The sequence below is a fragment of the Ambystoma mexicanum genome, chromosome 11 (genome assembly GCF_040938575.1).
Source record: "Ambystoma mexicanum isolate Mex_15411 chromosome 11, UKY_AmexF1_1, whole genome shotgun sequence".
Lineage (NCBI taxonomy): Eukaryota > Metazoa > Chordata > Amphibia > Caudata > Ambystomatidae > Ambystoma > Ambystoma mexicanum.
The window spans coordinates 75,252,907-75,278,992 of record NC_090934.1 but is presented as its reverse complement, the minus strand read 5'-3'; positions in this window follow the sequence as shown (position 1 = coordinate 75,278,992).

The window sequence follows — 26,086 nt, the reverse complement described above, 5'->3', positions numbered from 1 at the left end:
GGAGGGTGCCCTGCACTGCTGGGGGTGGGGGTGCTGGGAGACATGAGTGGGGGCCTGGTGGAGGGTGCCCCTGGATGCTGGGGGGTGGGAGTTCAGGGGGACATGAGTGGGGGCCTGCTGGCAGGTGCCCTGCACTGCTGGGGGGTGGGGGTGCAGGGGGACATGAGTGGGGGCCTGGTGGAGGGTGCCCCTGTATGCTGGGAGGTGGGAGTGCAGGGGGACATGAGTGGGGGCCTTGTGGAGTGTGCCCTGCACTGCTGGGGGGTGGGGGTGCACGGGGCATGAGTTGTACATGGGTGGGGGCCTGGTGGAGGGTGCCCCTGGATGCTGGGGGGTGGGGGTTCAGGGGGACATGAGTGGGGGCCTGGTGGAGGGTGCCCTGCACTGCTGGGGGGTGGTAGTGCTGGGGGACATGAGTGGGGGCCTGGTGGAGGGTGCCCCTGGATGCTGGGGGGTGGGGGTGTAGGGGGACATGAGTGGGGGCCTGGTGGAGGGTGCCCTGCACTGCTGGGGGTGGGGGTGCTGGGAGACATGAGTGGGGGCCTGGTGGAGGGTGCCCCTGGATGCTGGGGGTGGGGGTGCAGTGGGACATGAGTGGGGGCCTGCTGGCAGGTGCCCTGCACTGCTGGGGGGTGGGGGTGCAGGGGGACATGAGTGGCGGCCTGGTGGAGGGTGCCCCTGGATGCTGGGGGTGCAGGGGGACATGAGTTGGACATGAGTGGGGGCCTGGTGGAGGGTGCCCCTGCACTGCTGGGGGGTGGGGGTGCTGGGAGACATGTGTGGGGGCCTGGTGGAGGGTGCCCCTGACTGCTGGGGGGTGGGGATGCAGGGGGACATGAGTTGGACATGAGTGGGGGCCTGCTGGCAGGTGCCCCACAGTGCTGGGGGGTGGGGGTGCTGGGAGACATGCGTTGTTGATCAGTAGTGCAAGGTGACATGTGACTTGGCTGGGGGGCATGCCCATGGTGGATGGGCTGCCTGCGGGACATGAGCAGGGGTGCAGGGTAGTCCCCTGTGGTGTGGGCTGCCTGCAGGGGCCGTGGAGGGTGTAGAGGGAACACCTGGGAGGACCCACACGGCCAGTTCACGTGTAGTACTCCCCGGAACCCCTGAAATACACGTACCCTGCTGAAATCGCATGTGAGACTTCCCGCGTACCCCGAAATACACGTACCCAGGGCAATCGCGTGTGGAACTTCCCGTGCACCCCTGAAATACACGTGCCCTGATGGAATCGCATGTGAAACTTCCTGCGCACTCCTGAAATACACGTACCCTGCTGAATTTGCGTGTGAAACTTCCCGCGCACCCCGAAATACACATACCCTGCAGGATTCGCGTGTGAAACTTCACGCGCACACCGAAATACACGTACCCAGGACTATCGCGTGTGGAACTTCCCGCGCACCCCTGAAATACATGTACCCTGCTGAATTCGCGTATGGAAATTCCTGCGCACCTTGAGATACACGTACCCTGCTGGAATCGCATGTGAAAATTCACGCGCACCCCGAAATACACGTACCAAGGCCAATTGCGTGTGGATGTTCCCGCGCACACCGAAATTATCGTGCCCTGATGGAATCGCATGTGAAACTTCACGCGCACCCCTGAAATACACGTACCCTGTTGGGATCGCGTGTGAAACTTCCCGCAAACCCCTGAAATACACGTTCCCCGCTTGGCGTTTGCTGTTTGGCAGCCCTGTAAACTGGTCCAGGGTTAGCGCAGACATTTGCGATGAATTGGGGATTTTGATGGATTTTCCTTGCGCGAGGGCGTTCTTGGGGGCGTAACTGGCGCTGCTGCAGGGTCGCTGCTCAGCATGTTTATTGTGCTGTTGATGGACCACCCTGTGTGCATTGCTACGTCCCCTCCCTTCACAGTAAAGTGTTTGACTTTGCATTGAAAGGATGACTACATCATGGATTACTGTAAGTCCTTGGTCAAGGCTATGAGATCACTCTATTCGCAGGTCAAGAGAGCACTGCCAGAGACTGCTGTACAACCACGCCCTTCCCTTATACCAGGACACTGGTCCTATTGGTGAGTGCTTTAGAGGAAGCCATGCTGGTGAGGGCCATTTCAAGTGCTTCTCCTCACGCACACCGTAGTCCAGTGTGAGGGGCATCTGACATGGGTCCATGCACCAATTGCAGATGCCAGAAGCATCTGGACCGGCAGCAATGACATTAATGACCCATATTTCAGATGGTTCTGGAAGGGGCACACCATTCACCAGGAATATCCACACCTGGATTTGCCTCTGCATGCAGCACTGAGAGGGGCGTCTCCACCACTTGTTCAGAGGAATGCTATTTTGTTGACGCAGGCTTTTCAGCTGGTGTCGCGCCCTCCTCATCAGTGAGCGCGGACTCTATCACAGAAGGGGAACTGTGCCAGTCTGTTTCTCTCCAGGGCCCTGATTCAAGAGATCAACAGAGATATCATGTCAGTCCATGCACAGAACAGCACAGTGAGTCAATTGCTTGTTGAGGTAACATTGTATAGACTTGGTTCCTTGTGAATCATGCTGCACAATTGAATACCCTGTGTTTGCAGTACTACAGTACTCTTTCAGTATGTTGAAGTTGAAAGAAATATCGAAGAACCTGGAAAGATGTAATTTGTTCAGGACCCTTGTGGCTTCCTCTCTGCTATTATGCTACTGGGCTATTTGTGTTCGTAATTGTCATCTGCTCCTTGATCGCCTGTATGGATATCTCTGGCTGCGCTTGACGTTGATGACCAGTCTGTTCTTCCATTGAAGGCCACTACGGTTTCCTGTTTGCACTGTTTTTCTTTTGACTTCTATATTCAATATACCAGATCTTTGAGAAATTGTGAAAACTGTATGGCGTCTGAATTGCAACCTGTCACCAAGTGTCAAGAGCCTTTAGGCAGAATCACTAGGCCCAAAATGAGTCTTCTCTTCCTTCTAATATGGTCCTTCCTGATAACAACCTTTAACACACAGGGACCTGTGGAAAACCCTTGGATTGACAGCAAACACACCAGCCTGCATGCCACATGGTAATAGAACGCCTATATCCCAACCATCTGAGACTGGTGTGTTTGCTGTCAATCCAAGGATTTTCCACAGGTCCCTGTGTGTTAAAGGTTGTATGTTTCTGTTGGTGAATGATCATCATTCGTTAACCCTGCTTATGCCACCTATCATGGAACTTACTTTATCTGTGGAATTATGACTTGTAGGGTCTCCTACGGATTGGAATAGAAGTTTCTTCATGGGATGTCTCCTGACTGCTGCCAGAGACTCTCCTCATCTGCCGTCACCTCCAGAAGAGAAAAGAGAATCTGTTTTTGGAAAGTTTCCTTGATAGCCTGGGTTGCAACATGCTTGCATTAGGTGTTAAGCTAAAGCGTGGCAGGATCCTGAAATTGTTCCTGTTGCTGGAGAAAGTGACACATGACATCTCAGTTTCCCTTTCATCAATCACCCGCGAGCAGGTCGCGATACACACTGTGATACTGCAGAACGGAATGGCCTTAGAGACTACCCTGGCCTTAGAGGGAGGTGTTTGTGTTTTTGTGGGATCCGGGTGATGTACTTTATCTCAAATTATGATGACAATCTCACTCACATTATCTCTGACGAGCTATCACTCACTGTGGGTGGTCCCTCTCAGCCATGGCTAACCAGTTCAAATGGATAATCAGATGCCTCCATGTAAAGAGGCGATGTCCACACTTGCTTTAGTTGCTTCTCAATAAGTTTACTTCCAGTCCTTAGGTTACAAGTTACAAGACTAAGACACCAGGAATAAGACATTAACACCGGCACCCATCACCCAGGGAGGGAGGGACCAACTGACTCTAAACAGAAAACTCAGCACAGCATTCACTCACTCATACATCAACATTCTACTTGACACTCACATGTCATCACCAAGCACATGACAAACCACAGCTGACTTCCAGTCCTTAGGTTACAAGTTACAAGACTAAGGGCCTCATTCCAAGTGCGGCGGTAAGGGGTTAACGGCACCAGTAAGGATGCTGGTGCTATTAACCCCTTACCACCACATTCCGATTTCCTTTAGCGCGTCCAGCTAAGGGCGGCTGGCAAAAACAGCCGCCCTTAGCGGGAGCCGCTAACAGACAAGGGAGCTAATAACGGGCCTGTTATTAACAGGCCCGTTATTAGCTCCCTCCCCATTCCCATTGAGCCCTATGGGAGCTCGAATGGGGATGGGTTCCCTGAATGGGGAAATACTGGGTCCTCCAAGGTTGGAATGACCCGGTAAGTCCCCATTCAGTGAACCCGGACCCGGACTCGAGTTTGGAGGCAGCCATGCTGCAAATAGCGGAATGGCTACCTCCAAACTCGTGATGAGGCCATAAGACATCAGGAATAAGACATTGGGCCTCATTACATGGAAGGCGGTAGCCATGGCGCTACTTGCGCCATGGCTACTCCCTCACCGCCGTCGGAGGCTGGGTTCCCGGAATAGGGACTTACCGGCCTACTCCGACCTTTGCAGGATCGGTAAGTCCCCATTCCGGGAGCCATTCCCCATTCCCATTTGAGCCCCCATAGGGCTCAATGGGAATGGGGAAGGAGCAAATAACGGTACCGCAATTTGCGGTACCGTTATTTGCACTGAAGTCCCTCAGCGGGTCCTGTTCTTAACGTGTGGTCTGACCACACGTTAAGGACGGGACCCGCTGATGTACCTCGTAGTAGGGCGGTGGGGATTACCGGCACCGGTGCCCTTACCGGTGCCGGTAATCCCCTACCCCCTTCTGTGTAATGAGCCCATTAACACCGGCACCCATCACCCAGGGAGGGAGGGACCAACTGACTCTAAACAGAACACTCAGCACAGCCTTCTCTCACTCATACATCAACATTCCACTTGACACTCACGTGACATCACCAAGCACATGACAAACCACAGCTGACTCAGACAAGTACTTCACAGCACTCCACAATACACAGAGTTCTGATAATATTTGTTCTCCTGGTAGGACATTTTGTGTGTATATTTGCTGGTCAATTCTGCTTTTACACAGCCGGTAAGATAGTTGAACGGGTTAAGCATTCGCTGCTGTTATCTGCAGCACTGGTTTGATTCACAGCAAGGCCAACCCAAGTTTTCATCCAAGCAAGGTAGATAAATGAGTACCAAATTTGGTTGAGTAATAATTGGATGTAAATATGTTGTATTTGCATTGCTTTGGGGAAAGTGCTATATAAATAACACATTATTTTCATTACGTGATGTAACACCCTCAAAGTTCATGAATAGGGGCTTTTAGAGATATAAGAATGGTGCTGGACTATTTGATCAGATAATTCAGGTTTTCTAGGTCCGAGTCGAGTGGTCACAAGACTCAAAGGTGGATTCCTGTGAAGGTTTCAAAGAATGTATAATCATGTGTTAGTGAATTGACATGAACATGGAATACATGTGTGGATTCAAGAGAAGTGGGCCTTATAGTAATTGCACAGGCCTAGTGCAGTTAGAGAGACTACATTTGGAATGCCATATTTGCCTGCAGTCAGAGTGGAGCCTGGAAACCTGGCTCACCAATGCAGCATTTTACTGGTAGAATGTGATTTCATCGCTGAAAACAAATTCCGTTGGGTAAACAATATTTGTTTGAGCCAACTCCCGTCCAAACATATTTTAGGACTGAAACAACTATATAAACAGACTGCAGTCCTAGAATATGTGGCGAAAGTGTTGGACTCAAAAAAGAGATTATTTCCCCATCGATATTCCTTTCCAGCACAGAAGCCATTGGATACCCATTCTACTCAGCTAGTGGTTTGCTGCTGACTCAGCACTGAGCACATATATCTGTAACTCTGCGCACGCTACCAAAGTGTACTCCGGTTCAAAGTGCTCATGAGACAGCGCCAGTCTTGATTGGAAAATAAATCCGCAACTGCTTTGGTAGCTATTTTTTTGTATAACTCTTTTTATTGGTTACCAGAGTATAACCAACAGAAAACGACAGAATCACATGAAATTCCGTATTTTGCTCATCCTCAGTCGTACAATGAAAACTGCCCTGCCTTACCCACCCATCCCTGAGCCCACCCCAACCACCTTACAACCCTCTAGCAGCCTCGCCCCCCTCTGATCCCATTGCGATCATTTTCCTGAAGGTTTACCCTATTGCGATATACCACCTCTTTCGGGGATCTACATTGGTCCATTCCTCTACTGAGCTACTGTTGGCATCCCGTCCACCCCCATTTGGATGCCACATGCCGGCGAGCCAGAGCCAAACCTGTGCTTATGAATTTTCGGTCGCACCTGTGCTCAAAGCTTCTTCCAAAACATGACATAGGACTACTTTGGGGCAGATCGGGATGGCGCTTCCCTCTAGTCTAGATAATATCCATAGAAGCCTGTCCCAGTGTTCTTGTACCTTGGGGCAGGGCCATACCATATGAAAAAAGGACCCATCCTGGCCCGAGCATGTTAGGTAAGTAGCGGTATCCACCCTGCCTATCCTATATAGGTGGGTCTTAGAGGCGGCATTGGTAATTCTTGAAGAGAGCAGGAGGAACCTGGGCTCTTCCGTTTCCACATTGAGATCCATTAAACGGAAGGAGTGAAATGCTCTGTAATGAAGCCATGACATCTTCTGCTGGTTGCACTAGAAAATCTATGTAAGATGGTGTTTGGCCCTGGGTAATGCAGTTTGGGATTGTCTGGAGATCGTAGGCCTCATTACGAGGTGGGCGGTAAGGGATAACCGGTACCGGTAAGGGCACCGGTAACGGTAATCCCTTACCGCCCTATTGCGAGTTCGCTTTGCGGGTCCTCCCTTAATGCCTGGTTTTACCAGGCATCAAGGACGGGACCCGCAAAGGGACTTTGGTGCTAATAACGGTACCGCAATTTGCGGTACCGTTATTAGCACCTTCCCCATTCCCATTGAGCCCTATGGGGGCTCAAGTGGGAATGGGGAAGGGCCCTGGTGAATGCGGAATTACCACCCCGCCAACCTTGGAATGGGGCAGTAATAGCTCCATTCGCCAGGGCGGAGTCGGTAAGGATTTGGAGGCAGACATGGCGCTAATAGCGCCATGGTTACCTCCAAACTCCTAATGAGGCCCCGTGTGTTGTCCATTTCTCTGTACGCCCTGCTGCTGTGAAATCTTTTCCAAACTACTCTCACCTAAGATTAGATTCCCTAATTTGATTTCTTCTTTATGGGAACTCGACTTAATTATGTCTTCCACGGATACGTTAACGATAGAAAGCCCATCCTGGTTCAAGAGTGTCCTTATTCTACCTAGACTTCCTGCGTAAAAGACCGGGCCATACATGGGCATTTGGGGCTCAGGAAATCAGTATGTGGATATTTACTCACGCTCTTTCAGGGCCTCTGTGAGATGTCAACATTGCCCCTTCTCTCCCACCTAAGGAGTATGATAGATTTTAGAAGTACAGTGTGCGGTTAGAAGAGGTCCCACGTTGTTATGTTATGTTATGTTGATTAATAGCGCGCATCGCTGCCATCCACGGGTAGTCTCCTCTAATTGGACAAGCCCTTGAGGAACTGCTCTTTCTTTGTGCGGGCATGATCGACACATTATAACTTTCACCCTATAGAAGACTTGACCTTGATTAATTCCCTTTGCCTGAAGGACCAGATCCCATCGGTCTGAGAACACCCTACTGTTTGCGTTCTCGTTCAAAGTCCAGAAGAAATGACCCTTTCTCTTGATCAGACGCGCACGCAGGCTCTTTAACCTGAGACCGGCCTGAACATACACATTGTTTCCGGTCAACACCGCATATGAGTGCTTAGAGGTAGCTGTGAACCATGCTGCAACTGGAGAACATGTACTCTGAGAACCTCCTGTTCCTGTGAGTGGGAGCGGAGGTTGTTAGGGCGATGTGGGCGGTGATGAGGGGTGGACCCCAACACAGTTTGAGCAGCACCTGATTTCCACAGGGAACTGAATCCAGCAAAGCTGAGGGAGGAGAGGCGGGCAACTGCAGGAGCAATTGATTCCTGGTAACTTGTGAAAAAAAGCAAAGAACATGTTGGAAACATAAGCTTGAGCCCAGAATTTGACATGTGAAATATGTCTGTGATAATGATGCAAGCATGACAACTTTCTGAGCAAGTAACCGGATAATGGAGGTCTTCCGAGATTGGAGGCAGCCATGGAGCCACTAGCACCATGGCTGCCTCCAAAACTGGGTCCAGGTCCGGTCTGGCTGAATGGGGACTTACCGGGTCATTCCGACCCTGGAGGACCCGGTAAGTCCCCATTCAGTAAACTATTCCCTGTACCCATTTTTGCCCCCATAGGGCTCAATGGGAATGGGGAAGGCGCTAGTAACGGTACTGCAAATTGCAGTACCGTTATGAGCTCCAAGGTCCCTTAACGAGAACCGCAGAGAACGTGTGGTCAGACCACCCGTTCCTGCTGGGACCCGCTAAGGGACCTCGGAATAGGGCGGTAAGGGTTTACCAGGACCAGCATCCTTGCCGGTCCCCGTAAACCCTTACCGCCCACCTCGGAATGACCCCCAATGTCTCTAACCACAAGACACATGCCCTCTTTTCGAAAGTCAATGGGGGTCATTCCGAGTTGGGCGGTAAGGGTTAACGGGCACCAGTAAGGATGCCGGTGCCGGTAAACCCTTACCGCCCAATTCTGAGGTCTCTTAGCGGGTTCCAGCAGGAACGGGTGGTCTGACCACACGTTCTCTGAGGTTCCCGTTAAGGGACCTTGGAGCTAATAACGGTACTGCAATTTGCGGTACCGTTATTAGCACTTTCCCCATTCCCATTGAGCCCTATGGTGGCTCAAATGGGAATGGGGAATGGTTTACTGAATGGTATTACCGGGTCCTCCAGGGTCGGAATGACCCGGTAAGTCCCCATTCAGCCAGAGCGGGCCTAGACCTGGTATTGGAGGCAGCCATGGTGCTTATAGCACCATGGCTCCCTCCAATCTCGGAATGACCCCCAATGTCTCCAATTGGAAGCCTTGGGCTATTTGCACAGAGAGCTCATACATGAATTCCCAGATAGTCACGCTTGCTCACTGTGAGTCTCTTGAAGTGTTGCTTATGGGGGACAGAGGAAGTCCTGTCTCAAGAGCCAATATTGGTGACTACTGGGCTAGCTAACCTGGGGGTTTGCACCTCGCTCCTCTGCGAATAAGTGCTCTGCCAAGATAGACTTTGCTGGAGCACTCCTTCATCAAGTCCAGCCCAATTCTTGCCCTGGCAGTGAGGTGACAGGTAGCGCGCCACAAAACACTTAACTGAATGATTAAATAAATCAATACATTTGTAAACTACCTCCCCAAGGATGTGATCGATATGGTCAAACCATATCTACTTGGGAGGTGGATGGGTCCACATTCTACACATCTGTCTAGACAGGCCAAACAAGGTCTTTCGGTTCAGGCCGCGGCACTCCTACACCTAAAGGTGGCCCTTTCGATGATGGTTGCCTAGTGTCCATACAGTCGCTATGGCTATGATCACTGTTTGTCGGGTGGAACTCTATTTGACAACCAGAAGGTTGCAAGGATTTCTCAATACTAAGAGGTATTTTTCCTCTCCTGGAGTTCATAGCCTGATATTTCAATAATTCACTTTCTGCCAGGCACTATCACACGATAATTCATCTTAGAACTTTCCCAGTCATTTCAAAAAGAGACGAGGTTCTCTAACAACAGCAAAGGCCAACTATCTCATGGTAATGCCCTGTAGAATATTCATTAATTATATTACAACATGTTTCGTGGGGGAAGGATACTCCCACTTCTGTCATCATATTGAGACAAGTGATAACAAACACTGAGGAGGCTCGACGAGGCTGAAACACGTGACTGGGTTTGCTGATGGTACTCTTGTCAGAGGAGATTTGCCTGGCATTTCAGTGCTGGACTGCCCTTGTGGGTGGCACAAAGACTGATATGCAAATGGTTATTTCTTCTCTGTGAAGGGTGCAGTGAGCTAAGACCCTCGTGGGTGGAGGACATTCCATACAACAGGGTATTTGACCCATGCTCGTTCTCAGTAGAGGGTCTCCCACACTCCTTTCTAACCGTGTATGTATGTGTTTCCATTTTGGTTTAAACCATCCAACCGACCATGGGGCAGGATGGAATGTCAAGAAAAAGAGAAGAAAAGAACAATTTAGCAGAACTCCCCTACTCAAGAATGGGCACAGCTGGGGAGAAAGGTATCCTCAAGGGAAACACTTAAGAGTCAGTTGTAAAGAAGGACAGGCAAGATAAAGGAAGGAGAGAGAAAGGATTAGTGGGATTACGATTATAAGAGCGAGGGTAGCAGGGAGATACCCTAGCGGGAAGTAGCAGGAAGATGTGGTGGCCTGCCTAAGGCCAGCTAGCGTGATGGGACCACCCTCAGCTGCCAACCTCTGGCCTCACCCTCCATGTGGATGGTACCTGGAGTCAGGGAGGGAATATGCGGCATCAAACTCACCCTCTGGGTCCCGAGACCCCTCCAAGGAAGGGTGGTCTGACGTAGCAGGTCCTCATTTAGTTGGTAGTCACATCAGGGGATACATGATCATTAATAAAGCGAATACATGCTTTGATAAAGAGGGGTTCCCTTTGGATGCCTCTAAAGGCCACTCTGGTAGCTCTGTCCATTTTTATGGTAGGAACTCAGTGTGTAGCCCATCTTCTGTTATCAATGATGTTATTTTACAGGTCTAGCGCCCCTCCTTATCGAGCTGGCCTGGGGCTGTGGGTGGTGGGTCCCACAGGGATTGTCCCTGATCCGGGGAAGCAAAGAGTCCAACCTTTCACAGACCAGGGCAGGAAAACAGGGCAGCACAGGTGGTTCACATTTTATTGCTAGAGTTATGTGACATCTTAATGGCTACCTGGAAGTGAGCTAAGCTGTATCAGAGGTCCTCACAGTCAGAATGTGATTGTCTAGAGGGGAAGTGTTATGGCCCACTGTCTTGATGGTCTACGAAGCCGAGAAATCCAAACAATGAGATTGGTCAGGACACATAAGGACCCAGGTCCCATAACACTCAGTATTGCTCCATCACAAGGGGCTGTAACACTGTTAATAATTGCCACATAGCTTTGACCCTGTGTGTGTAAAGGAGAAAGCGCTATCATTCCAATATGGCTGCCATATCATGCGATGCAACGCAGCCGTAGCATTGTGGTCCCTTCTTGATGCCACTCGTTACAAAAGGAGGGGAGGAAGTGGAGGCGAGAGAAGAAGCCTAAGGAGATGAGACAGGTAAGTGCAAGATGGGGGTTAAGGTGTGAGGCGCGTGCCGGAGATACTAAGATCCAGTCAACTAAACGGATCCATGGCAATGCGGGCAACAGTTGCATGGACGTCGTGGATCCTGATTGACCTTGTATGTATGGCATGTTTCAAGGTACAGAGCAGCAGATCTCTATTAAAAATGTGATCCCTTCTCCCAATCACTCTGATTGGCCAACCAGTGGAGTGCAGGTTCCCCTGAAATAATAGTACATGTTCTGATGGGTCATACAAGTCTGCTAACGGCCTGCAGTGCCGTTTAAGTTAAGGGTCCTATCGAAGTGATGGTGATTGGCGGTGTCGTAATGGGCCAGGAAGACCGATCCGTCCATCCGCCATTGGGTGTTATTGCCATTAGCGCCAACGGGTAATGGTCAGAAGCTGCAAGTGCTGATAGGGTTGCTCCTGGGTCTCCTTAGCACTATTCACTCCTCAATGGGCTCGTGTAATGGGGCTGGGCCAGCCCGCAAGCTTGCTCGCAACGCAGGCTGGCCCCGGGCGATACTGCCTGAGTTCTGAGCGACATGACCAGCAGGTGTACTCACCTTGGGTGCTAATATGCCAGCTTGATCTGCTGATGCCCCTGCTGCTGCTGGTGTCCAAGGTGTTGAGCAAGTTTCCCAATGGTGCCCACCAGTCCTGCTCACACATCGGTATCACACAATGATGACTGTGCACTTCTGTTGGCGTGGAAAGGGTGGTCTGGGAACCCAAAGATGTCCAGGAAATAATGTACAAAGTGGCCCCATATCACACATTTTCAGCAAGCCCAAGTTTTCTTTCTACAAGAACATTTAGAAATAACAAAGGTTACCACACAAAAGAAGCCCAGGGTGCAGAGGCCTTCCAGGAACTCTCCAGAGTTCCCTATAGGTCAGTCCACACCTGGCCCAGGGTGCAGAGGCCTTCCAGGAACTCTCCAGAGTACCCTATAGGCCAGTCCACCCCCTACCCAGGGTGCAGAGGCCTACTAGGACATTGCCAGAGTTCCCTGTAGGCCAGTCCAATCCTGCCCAGGGCTCAAAGGCCTACCAGGAAATCTCCAGAGTTCCCTGCAGGACAGTCACCCCCTGCCCAGGGTGCAGAGGCCTACTAGGAAATCTCCAGAATTCACTACAGGCCAATCCACCCCTGGCCCGGGTGCAGAGACCTAGCGGGAAATCTCCAGAGTTCACTATAGGCCAGTCCACCCCATGTGCAAACTTCAGGAAATGCTGAGGATTGTCAGGCTAACACTCTTTATTGGAAATCTCCTCCTTTGATGAAGAGGCATCGGTACACAGGACTGTTCAAAATACTGAATTTACCAAATAAATGGAATGAAATGCACATGTCCCATTCACGAAACTCCGGAACTGACAATCATCGAGTATTGGGAGTACCCCAAACACGTTGAACCCTTGTGGGAATGAAATCGTGGACACCCCCACTTCAGCTTTGGGTGCACAGGCTGTTGCGGCTGGGAAAGGAGTTCTAGGGTAAGGCGATTATGAATTTCAGCCATAAGCCCCACGCGCCACATGCAGGCAGGCTTGGGCGTACACATGTGCATGCAGGGGCATGCACGCATGCACGCTCTCTTTATCGCTGAAAATGTCTCTTCTTTTCCTAGAGAAAGGGCGCGGCAAGCCCTACACTTAAGTGTTTGTGATACATTCCGGGCATGTGTGAACTTTTCTTTTAGAGATGTTTGCTTTCCCTTCAAGCAACCAGCACTACATGCCATTCCATCATCTTCCTACTGATTATTGTGTTCACTTTCTCCTGTCCCCAGCTTCTTGCTGCATTCCTATTGTATGAGCAAGTGTGTGTATTGGTGTGTGCAAAGCAGGGTGCAGGCATTTTGTGGGTGCAGGGCCAGCTGTTCCCAGCCAGTACTCAGAGACTATAATTTACAAGTGTTGTTGTTTGTCTGTTTCTTTGCTTTGCATTTCAAGCACAAACAGGTAAACAAGCTGCCACAGGGCCTGTCACATATGTTTTAACATTTTTTGTTGTTGTTATCAGCATAGTATTTTAAATGGGCACCGGTCAGCTGCAGCTGCAGATGTCAGCGGACACAGCAGTCATCAAGTAATTGGGAGTGACTATTGTTAATGGGATGTCCCTTAAGAAGTTCGAATGGAGTGGGGCATGAAATACTTCATGTAGTGTGAAATAATGACCACACGCAGCTGACATCGGTAGGCATTTTCATTAAGTGCCAAGGACGAGTTTGCTCATCCTTTTTGCATAGACGTGCATAATAGCCTGGCACTTAAGGGGTTACGTTTCCACGGTACAGATAAAAATCCGGAGGAAAGCCGTTTATACTTCCATTATTTAGCATGCTAGTAATTGCCACAAGTATACAGTTTTTCCTTAACATGCTTCTATTACAATGTACACGTTGGCAGGCTGGTTTATTGTGTGATTAGAGTAAAGCAGAATAGTGTTTTCGTCTTCCTGGAAAGCCAAACGTGAGCCCATATCTGTACTAAGCACAGCTGGGAAGGTGTGGTCAAGTGCTTAAATTGCAGATTGGACTCAGATCCAGGCTTCTCCAGTAAAACAAAAGCACTTTAAATATCACATTTAATTATAAAGTTAGTATTATCCAACCGAAACTGTTGGTCCAGAAAAAGTAGACACCCCTCAATCATAAGGCCATGTACTATATTGCCCGAAGACCAAACGCCTCATGTGTTTAATATTAGAAATATATAGCCATAAGCTTGACTAAAGTGCGGCCATTTTAAAGGTGACTGAAATCGCCATTTTGTTTTCTCTAACGTTATCTTTTTGCTTTCTGTTAAAACTGCTTTGCTGAAATATTATTCTGCTCTACTAGTGCATAACGCAAGGCCGTGAGAGGCATGTTGAAACATAACGCAGTAACCCAGACAGAAATGCCAGGTCTCCTCCCTCGCATATCCTTGGAAGTAAGCAGCGAGGCATCCTAAGCAGTCCACAGGTTCCAGCTAATCTCGAAAACACAGTAGAAATGCTAGAAACGAACATTAAATGACTTGAATTATGCTCTTCTTTGTGGACTGCCTTTCCTGAGTCCTGGAGAGCCCTGGAGAGCAAGTTGACCCCAGTACACAAATAGAAACTAGGAGATAGGAAGGCCTGGAATGTGTTTCTCCCCTGCACGCAGCTTGCTTGCAAGAACAGAAGTATTGTGTTCTTTTAAACAAAGACTTGGGTCTGTAGGCTCGCGAAAATTGCAAACTGTTGCTAAATGAATGTTCGAAGGTGTCAAACTCGTCACCATTGTCAATCAACGTGCCCAATTCAAAGGAAATGTATTAGGGGCTGTATTGGATGTGTCACTACTGATTACAAGATGCTTGATTTGTATATATGTAACTGTTATATGATTCTTGCTCTCTTGCGTCCCCCGAGGTTTGGAAACACACGTCGCGGGACGTGGGACCCAGTTGGCCAACTGAGACTATTTGCTTTGCAATAAACCCTAGATTTTGGGAATATAACCTCGTGTCTGGCGTATCAGTTCGTATGTGGTGAGTGTGCCTTGTTTCCACACCCGAGGGTCCCTCAGGGGCCCCTTCAAGATGGCGCCCGAATAGGGACCTTCTGGTTTGGAAACAAGGCACAATCACCTTGCCGTTGTCAAGACAGACTGGCGATAAACTAAAAGTATGTATACGAGAGGCGTTAAAATGGATTTCAGATCCTAGTCTCCCCACAATGGAAATACATGAAATATTTTATGAATACCCCTTGCCCATGAAAAGAAAAGCACTGCAGACAATGGCTGGACATTTGATAGACAAAGATATAAATGATAAGAAAGCTAGCCCCCCTGATATAATGTCAATATACAAGAGAGCACTAGAACGTGGAACAGGAGAAACAGCCTTATCACTTGACTTGGGTATACTATTGCATATGAGAGAAGGGGGAGGAACAGTGAGTGCGGTATTTCCCATGAGAGAAGTCCCACCTACCTTTGTGCCAAAAGTAGAAATTCCTGGTGTTAATGGGGGTGCAGCGCAGGTAACGGAAGCACATTTTACAGTCCAATATGTACATGTCCCTTTCTCCAGACAGGAAGTGAATAATATAAAACAGACAATTCCTGATATAAGAAAGAATCCCGTGGGATTTTATAAAGAAGTAGAGTCCTGCCTGCAATCATCCGTGCTCACCATGGGTGACATAGATCTAATATTCCCAGTAATCCTGCCAACAGATATATGGAAGCAAATAAGAAAAGTGGATGATGAAACGGCCTATGGCGCCACATGGGCGAATTTAATACTGGAGGATAGGAATAAAGAGGTGGGGGGAAAGCCTGGGCCAAACATGGTAGCATTACCAGCACGAATAATACAGAAATTGAAAGAAATTGTTCAGAAGAAATGAATTCAATGGGACAAATTGACTGCATATGTTCAGGGCAAAGATGAGTTAGCTACAGATTATTTTAATAGATTTGAGGAAGTATTCACAGACTTTAGTGGACAGAATGGGAGCACAAAAGCAGGGAAAAGACTATTTGTCGATAAGTATGTGAGAGGGTTAATACTTCCAATTCAAAACTTAATAATGACATCAGAACGTGCATGGCAAGCAAAAACGTTGAGCGAAGTATTACATATGGCCCAATATTATGAGAACAGCATAAATACGGAGAAAGAGAAAGAGGTGAAGGATAGGGCAAATTTGAAAACCAGGGTGCTACTCCAGCAAGTGGCGGAACACAATAGAGGAAGAGGTAATGCACAAGGCAGAGGTAATTCGAACATGCATGGTGGGCCTCCGTGATTGAATCAGGGTGCATATTGCAGAGAGGAAGGTCACTGGCGAACACAATGTCCACATCTGCAAAATAGAAATGGGTATAGCCAGAGAAGACAGCATAGGGGGCATCCAGGAACAAATGGGCAGACTAGAAATGGCATGCAGCAGCACCAAAATAGCCAAGGGAATAGTGCCCAAAGTCAGAACAAAGCTCAGAATCAAACTGCCTCTACTCAACATCAGAGCCATCAAAACACGCATAATGGGAATAGAGGGAGGGGCGGAAACATTTTTGACACTCAATCAAATGCATACTATAATTACAGCAGCGATTACACATCGGATGATGTGTTGTTTCCCCAGTAGGACAGCCCAAGACAGGGGTCAGAACCAGTGCCTATTCCCGTGAATCAGAAAGGACCCTACGTAGAAATGAAAGTCGGGAATAGAGAGCATAGCTTTCTCGTAGACACAGGGGCACAAAAATGCTCGATAGATCATCACTTGTTTCCAGAGATACCACTGTCAGGGCAAAGAAATATTTCAGTAGGGTTCACAGGTACCCCAGTAATAAATCCAATGTCCCAACCAGTACCAGTAACATTAGGTCCATTCACTGAAAATTTGTTAGGATTAAATCTATTGAAAAAACTGAGTGCAGTTATCCACTGTATGCCAGATGGAGTATTTTTGACCATTTCACCACAGAATGTACCAGTATCTGAATTTTTGTCCAAACCTTTGCCAGGAGAATTGAGTGAAGTACCAACTTGTATATGGGCGATGAATGACAATGATGTGGGATGCTTGAAGATAGAGCCAGTGAAAATTGCTCTGAAGGAAGGAGTAACGTTACTGCGTATTACACAATACAAAATCTCAGCAGAAGGAGAGAAAGGATTAAAAAGTATTGTGTCTGATTTGGTAAAATTGGGAGTGATTGAAGAGATTACAGTCCCATTCTTCCAGTGTATAAGAAAGGAGGTAATGAGGTACCGTATTGTTTCATAATTGATCTGCGTGCACTAAACAAGGTAGTAGATCCTCAATTCCCATTGGTTCCAGATGTTACCACAATTTTGACAATGATTCCTGCCTTAGCAGAATACTTTAGTATTATTGATTTGAAGAATGCTTTCTTCCGTATTCCAGTGCACAAAGAAAGCAGATATCTGTTCGCATTCACTTTAAGAGGACGATCATTCACCTTCACGCGCTTTCCGCAGGGCTACACAGAGAGTCAGAGTATTTACAGCAGAGCATTGAAAGAACAGCTAGGCATGCTAGAATTACCAGCAGGTTGTGTATTGATACAGTATATAGATTACTTATTGATTGCCGCAGATACAGAGGAGATTTGTAAAAAGAGCACTGTTTTACTATTAACACACTTAGCAGCGCATGGCCACAAAGCGAGATTAAAGAAATTCCAATATTGTCGAAAGGAGGTGGTTTATTTGGGTTACCTACTTTCGAGAGAAGGGAGAAGACTGACACCATAGAGGATAGAAAGCATTTCTGGTATGCCTATTCCAAAAACACAAAAAGGAGTCAGAGCTATAATAGGCATGGCTTCTTATTGTCGGCAGTGGATTGTGAATTTTGCTTTGATTGTGAAGCCAATGGTGGAATTGACAAAAAAGGATGTTGTGATGCCTTTGCAGTGGAATGAAGAATGTCAGAGAACATTTGATCTGCTCAAAACTGCATTGTGTTCTGCTCCAGTTTTGGGCACACCAAATTATATGAAAATGTTTAGACTGTTTGTACATGAGAATGAAGGCTGCGCGTTGGCTGTTTTGACACAGGAACAAGGTGGAAGAAAAAGGCCGTGCGGCTATTTTTCTTTTGCGCTGGACCCTGTAGCGCGCACATTACCACGATGTTTGCGAGCTGTTGCAGCGGCTGCTGCGTCAGTGAAACAAACGGAAGGGATGGTATTGGGGCACACCTTGATTTTGATGGTGCCACATGCCAAAGCCGTTCTGTTCAATAGAACGCAGATGCAACACCTCACCTCAGCTAGATTGATTAGATATGAAATTGTCCTTTTTGCACCACACATCCAAATTATGAGGTGTAGCGCTTTGAATACTGCATAATTAATGCCACTGCCCACGGAAAAACCTGGTGAGAATGAATCACCTCCGCACGATTGTTTAATGGTTACTGAGGAAGAAACGAAAGGAAGAATTGATTTAACAGACACCCCACAAAAAGAGCCAAATGGAGAGTTGTTTTGTGATGGCTCTTGTTTTAAACTACCTGATGGCACATCAACTGCTGCCTATGCTATCACCACGTTAAAGAGTATTGTGGAAAGTAAAATGATCCCCTACAACTCTGCTCAAGCAGCGGAGATAATAGCCTTAACCAGAGCCTGTGAGATTTCTGAAAATCTGAGTGTAAACATATAGGGCCTCATTACGACCCTGGCGGAAAGGGGTTTGCGGCAGCGTTAGCTGCGCCAACCCCTTTCCGCCAATTCCGAGTTCCCTTTCCGCCATGGCGGTATTTACACCTGCTTTTAGCAGGTGTAAATAACCATGGCGGTAAGGGAACTTGGTGTTAATTACGCCACCGTAATTTACGGTGGCGTAATTAACGCCTTCCCCACTCCCATTATGCCCTATGGGGCAAAAATGGGAATGGGGAAGGGTAAATGGGGATTGGGGACTTACCGCCCCGCCAAAGTCTGAATGGGGCGGTAAGTCCGCCAACCACCATGGCGTAAACTTAGTTTACGCCATGGTGGTAAAGTCACGGCCCTGGCGGTAACTTACCGCCAGGGTCGTAATGAGGCCCATATACTGACAGCCAATACGCCTTTGGCGTGGTTCATAACTTTGGCCGACTCTGGGCTGAGAGGGGTTTCTTGACATCACATGGGGCCAGAATCCAACATGGCCCTTTGATTGTACGATTGCTGTCTGCACTTACGTATCCGAAACACCTAGCAATAGTGAAATGCGAGGCGCAAAAAAAAGTAACATGTAAAGTGGGAGAGGGAAACGCATTTGCAGACAGAATTGCGAAGCAAACTGCCACTGATTTGAATACCAAAATGTTGACAGTACAGTCTGAGGAGGTGCCCTGCATGATAGAGAATGGAATTGCTACTGTCAAAGAAATGCAGGCAGAAGCCACTGCTGATGAAATATAAGGGTGGGCTGAGGGCTCTGCTGAATTAGATCTGGAAGGTTGCTGGGTGGACAAGAAGAGTAGAAACTGGATGCTGCCCAACTCCTATGTAACTGCAATGGTCTTGATGACCCACAGTCCTATTCATGTTTGTGCCAAAAAGATAGTTCAGCATCTAGCCACAGAATGGGAGAATGCACACATAAAGAAAAATGCTGAGAGGCTGGTTTAGAACTGTATCACGTGTCTACAACACAATGTGGGGAAGGGAACGGTGACTCCAACAGGCAGTTTTGGCCCTCCCTCTAAGCTGTTTGAGGTAATCCATTTTGATTTCATAGAGATGGAGAGATGCCAAAACTTGAAGTATGTCCTTGTGGTCATATGTGCATTCAGTAAGTGGGTGGAAGCATATCCATTAAAAGACTGAACCGCCATGAGCACTGCAAAAGTAATGTTGAAGGAATACTTCTCCTGTTTTGGTCTTCCCCATATCATGTGGTCAGACAATGGTCCGCATTTTGTGGGCGCAGTGATATTACAGATTTGCGCAGGTCTCCAGATTGATAAGCGATTCCATTGTTCTAGACACCCCATGAGTGCCGGTCTTATTGAATGCCGCAACGGCATCTTGAAGTCCAAAATAAGCAAAATATGCACAGGAGACAAGTTAGGCTGGGTAGACGCACTACCACTAGCGTTACTGTGCATGCGTACATCTGTGCAGGCAAGAACTGGGCTCTCCCCATATGAGATTGTGATGGGGAGACAGGCAAATGTTTGGTGTGGACCTCAGCCGAAACGGCTGAAGGAACTCGAATACCCTGTGCTCAGCATTTACTGTATTCTTTTAATACAGAAATTGCGTTTGATTCATCAGCAGGTTCAGGAGGCATTACTGATAAGATACACTGGTCCGGGACACGCACTGGAACCCGGAGATTGGGTCCTCATCAAGAACTTTGAGAGGAAAACATTGCTTGCACCCAGGTGGCGTGGACCCTATTTAATACTCCTAACAATGCAAACGGCCATTCGTGTAGACGGAAGGAAAGCGTGGACTCACGCAACCCATGCTAAAAAGGTCCCGACACCATCTGAAAAACAGCCTGATCGAGACGACCAGAAAGAGACAGCGGTCCCAGAAACGAAAGAGACGGTTGGCAGTTCTTTGCCACAAAATCTGCCTGATCCTGAAACGAAGCCTGAAGAGATTGCTGTAAAATAGGAAGGGCAAAGAGTGCCCCAACGTTGTCCAGCAGAATCTGCATCACTGATGGCTGACACAAAACGTGTACCGCTTTGGCGCCCACCCTCTTTCATTGCGCCGCAGCCTGAAATGATACCTGCATCACCACTTTGGCGCCCACCATCATCTGCTATTGCGCCACAGGCTGACTCTGAGCTTGAGTCTGGAAGTGCGTCCGCACTATTCATTGATCACACAATACCAGGAGAAAGGCGGTATAATCTACGGAACCAGAAGAAGGAGTGATCAAATCTACATTTCTTTTGATCTTTGTTGCCTCTGTTTCCTATTCTCGGATGAAGATGGAACCGGAGGCCTAGAGGAGAGCGGCGTGAGGGTTGTGCAAATTGGACAGCCCAAAAAGCGAGGCTCCTCGGTGCTAAACAAATCCATGTGCAGATCACCCCTCCCAGACAAGAGGGGCTCACATGGTACGAAGGCAATTGATAACTGCCCAACGTAAAGCAATCCAGGCTGCTAAGAACTGGCAGAACAGACTGTTGACATTTACTAAACGTATTGACATTCCAACGAGTTCAACGAAGAGAGATATTCACGACGAACACTGCTGAAGAAGAAGAATCGTGAGAGAAAAATGCCGAAATCAGCTTTTGCCCCCTCCTGCACCACTGCTGATAATGAATTACATAATGAAAACATTGCTTGCACCCAGGTGGCGTGGACCCTATTTAATACTCCTAACAACGCAAACGGCCATTCGTGTAGACGGAAGGAAAGCGTGGACTCACGCAACCCATGCTAAAAAGGTCCCGACACCATCTGAAAAACTGCCTGATCGAGACGACCAGAAAGAGACAGCGGTCCCAGAAACGAAAGAGACAGTTGGCAGTTCTTTGCCACAAAATCTGCCTGATCCTGAAACGAAGCCTGAAGAGATTGCTGTAAAAGAGGAAGGGCAAAGAGTGCCCCAACGTTGTCCAGCAGAATCTGCATCACTGATGGCTGACACAAAACGTGTACCGCTTTGGCGCCCACCCTCTTTCATTGTGCCGCAGCCTGAAACGATACCTGCATCACCACTTTGGCGCCCACCATCATCTGCTATTGCGCCACAGGCTGACTCTGAGCTTGAGTCTGGAAGTGCGTCCGCACTATTCATTGATCACACAATACCAGGAGAAAGGCGGTATAATCTGCGGAACCAGAAGAAGGAGTGATCAAATCCACATTTCTTTTGATCTTTGTTGCCTCTGTTTCCTATTCTCGAAAGGCGGTATAATCTGCGGAACCTATTACGTAATGAGCAAAGACCGGCTCAACTGAATATTGCAATTCATGCACTAACCTGGTTGGGTTGATGATCCTGAAGCAGCAACGGCAGAAGTAAGAGACCCCCTGAGGACCCTGCCCCCACACCGCAATGGAACAGCCCACAGTGAAAGGAGCACAAGCCCCAGGGAAACCCTCTGGGGAAGAAAACCCTGGACGATCTAGACGAGTGCCTCTCGTGTGGATGGATGTCTTCTGTTGTGAATTCTCGGTAGTGCGGGAAGCCGGGACTCTAAAGGGTAAGAAGAATGATTGGTGAGTGTGTGATTGATAAGAGATAGAGTGTTCGAGATGGAAAGAAAGGAGAAAGGTCTTACGGGAATTCCAGTACCGGGAACGACTCTACATGGAGCGAAGAAAACCCCTGGAAAGGGAACCCGTCTGGAATAAATCTCCTAATTGCTCCGGGGGATCCTGTAATGGGAGGTGAGTAAATGCAGGAAATGGAATGAGGTAGGAACAGAGGAAGGGGAAGAGACCACTCACTGTGTTAGGCGGGAGGAGGATCAAGAGTTTGCCCGATCGGGGACTGAAAGAAGGAGAGGAGGCTGGATTCGGCAGACCCGGAAGTACGGGCGAACTTAGGCGAATCGCAGGGAAATGGCACTGAAAAGATGCTCTACGATACAAAATAGAGTGATTAGTATAAGAAAGAAAAAAGGAGAAAGAAGGTTAGAGGAAACTGATTCTCCCTAGATGCGAACTTACGGAGCGTCTCTGAAAACAGTAGCGACGCTACGGGCCTCATTACGACCTTGGCGGAGGACCATGGTGCAATTAGCACCATGGTCCTTGGCGGAGATGTGAAAATTCCGCCATGGGGGTTGGCGGACTTACCGCCCCATTCCGACCTTGGCGGGGCGGTAAGTCCCCAATCCCCATTTTACCCTTCCCCATTCCCATTCTTGCCCCATAGGGCATAATGGGAGTGGGGAAGGCGTTAATTACGCCACCGTAAATTACGGTGGCGTAATTAACACCAAGTTCCCTTACCGCCATGGTTTTCAACGCCTGCAAAAAGCAGGCGTTAAAATCACCATGGCGGAAAGGGAACTCGTAATTGGCGGTAAGGGGTCGGCGCAGTTAACGCTGGCGTAAACCCCTTACCGCCAAGGTCGTAATGAGGCCCTACGAAGAGAGCCCCGCTTCTGCTTTAAAGGGATCACATGACTTGCATCCGACGTTCGTTGAAGACGTGGAAAGAGTAGACCGCTAATACTTGTACAGGCAGAATTGGCTGACTTCAGTGAGGCGGAGCGTTGTATTGAACCACAGAACCTTTTCTTGTAAAACAATGACCATCGCCTAAATGGTGTAACAGTATGCCCCCTCCTCATGGGTGGAGACCCTGGTTTCCCCGGGTGTAATTGAAAGAAACGTTGCACCAGGAGAGGAGAGTGGACACCAGAGGCCGGTTCCCAAGTTCTTTCCGCTGGAGAGTATCCTTTCCAGTCTATGAGGAATTGGAGGCGACCCCTATGAGAGCGAGAGTCGCATATTTTGGCTACCTCATATTCAGTTCCCGAACTGGTGACAATTGGGGGAGGTCTGTGTCTCATGGATCGTTGAAAACGGTCCTGAACTGAAGGTTTCAACTGAGACAGGTGAAAAACTGGATGTATCCGATACCAAGAAGGTGGTAAGGCTAATCGAACTGCTGTATTTCCCACTTGGGAAATTATCTTGAAAGGCCCAAAGAACTTAGGGGACAACTTGGAAGGAACCAAATGTTTAGGGAGAAAGCGAGAAGCCAACCACACACTGCTCCCAACTATAAAGACGGGCATCTTACGGCGATGTTTGTCAGCATAAAATATGGCTCAGTCCTGGGCTGCTTGAAGGGCCACACGGGCCAGTCGTTGAGCTGACTGGATGTCAGCTATGAGACAGTCTATTCCAGGTAATTTCGATGAGGACGGAGATGCCTTGGGAACAAAGGAAGGATGAAACCCATGAGAGCAATAGAAGCGGCTTGTTTTGAGAGCGGAGTGTTTGGCATTATTATAAGCAAAGGACTGTTTGCTGTTGCTGTACTGCTCGCTGTCTACACGCCTGGACTTCGCCTTTCAGCTTTCAACGCCTGTTATACTTGGGCTGCTTTCCGTGCCTGGAGGAAGTCTTAACATGTGACACCGCTCCTTGCCTGACTCTCAGCAGAATCAGGTGACCTGTGGACTCTGCTCTCCGCCCCCTGGCCGTGCGACGCCCATTTTTTTGCCTCTATTTAGACGCGGCCCTCCAGCGCACCCGCGCTGTGCACCGCGAAGCACTGCAAAGGACTGTTTGCTGTTGCTGTACTGCTCGCTGTCTACACGCCTGGACTTCGCCTTTCAGCTTTCAACGCCTGTTATACTTGGGCTGCTTTCCGTGCCTGGAGGAAGTCTTAACGTGTGACACCGATCCTTGCCTGACTCTCAGCAGAATCAGGTGACCTGTGGACTCTGCTCTCCGCCCCCTGGCCGTGCGACGCCCATTTTTTTGCCTCTATTTAGACGCGGCCCTCCAGCGCACCCGCGCTGTGCACCGCGAAGCACTGCAAAGGACTGTTTGCTGTTGCTGTACTGCTCGCTGTCTACACGCCTGGACTTCGCCTTTCAGCTTTCAACGCCTGTTATACTTGGGCTGCTTTCCGTGCCTGGAGGAAGTCTTAACATGTGACACTGCTCCTTGCCTGACTCTCAGCAGAATCAGGTGACTTTGCATTCTTCCTGCATCCGTCTCAAGACGCAAGGCTTAAGGACTGTGTGCCGAGGGGACTGTGTGCGGTGGGTTTTGTAACTTGAATATTACCCAATATACTTATCCATTTTTTTTATTGTATATTTTTTCCAAAAAGGTGACCTGTGGACTCTGCTCTCCGCCCCCTGGCTGTGCGACGCCCATTTTTTTGCCTCTATTTAGACGCGGCCCTCCAGCGCACCCGCGATGCGCACCGCGAAGCACTGCAAAGGACTGTTTGCTGTTCGTGGTGCGCGGCGCGTTGTGTCTGGATGTCCGTGCGTTTCTGTAGACATTGTGTGTCTAGCTTGGGTTGAGGTGCGATTCCTTGACATTCGAGGCTATTGGAGGGTTCACAGGGTATCTTTTGCTTGCTGCTTATTCTGGTTGTTGCTTTATTTTTCTGAGTCCACTTGATTCAGGCTTAGCTCCGGATGGATTCCACCTCTACCACCCTTAGGAATGGAAAATGCCTGAAAGAGTCAGTAAAAACACCTCTGATTATGAAGCCACTTAAACCAAAAACGGTGGTTATTCCTCCCTCAGAAGTTAGCCAACAAGCCCCTCCTTCAAGCTCCACATATGTTGTTGTCCTTCAAAATTCTACAATGAACCCTGATTCGTAGATCCTTGAGCCTCTGTCCAATAGTTTACAATTGCCTGAGCTAGCGTTGGCTGGAAAAGTAAATACTCTAATTTCTTTGAAAACAGCTAATGATGAAGACCTCAATGCAGAGGTCTTTTCAGGAGAGATTGGTAAAGCTCCGCTTCCCATTTCGGATACCTCAATGCTTGCTCCTGGTATAATTGCTGCCCTAGAAAGACGTATTAGTCTGTCTTTGGGGCCTTCCACCCCAGCTGTAGCCTCATGTGGTACGTGCGAACAGGTTCGTTTTCATACCATTCCTCTCCCTAATCCAGTTACCTCTCACATAAATGTTCAAACTCATTGTGCACCTAGCAATTCAGGTAGCTCTCCCACAAGTGAGCTCCTATTACACAGGGAATTACAATTTGAAGAACCTTCCATTCATGACTCTACATTCAAACAGTTGCCACAGGAATTTAATACTGTGCCACTTTATCCGCAACCTCCAATTTCTCCTATTCCAATTAATGGGAATTCTTCCCATTTCGTGGAACAGGAACTTCACTCTTTCCCAGTTCTTACCCGAATTCTAAACCTATTAGATAAAGGTCATGAATTCACACATGTACTTTTAAAAGATCTGAAAGATTTGATGCTTTCTAATTCACTTCAACTTGCTAAGATCGAGGGATTTATGTTGGCTCAAGAAGCCTGCCGCAAATTTCATGCAACCTGTCCTGAACGGATGGCCGAAATTGTAAGAAGGAGTCTGCCTGTGTCCACCTCAATGCAAGCTTCTATATCTCAAACCACTCAAACGATTGATGCCCCTCTATTGTTGAATGGCATGCCTACTTCATTTGCAAATGCAGTTGTTAAACCCGAAGTAATGGCACACTCACACTCTATCTCTCCGCCGATAGAGCTGGCTGAAATAGCCAAACTACAACATGATAGAATTCTACAAATCGAACAAATCATGTATAGCTCCAAATTATTTAATTTGGAAATGCTTGAATCTGTGAGTATTTCTCCGCCGATTACCATGGCTGACTCCGCTCCTGATAGTCCGTCTGT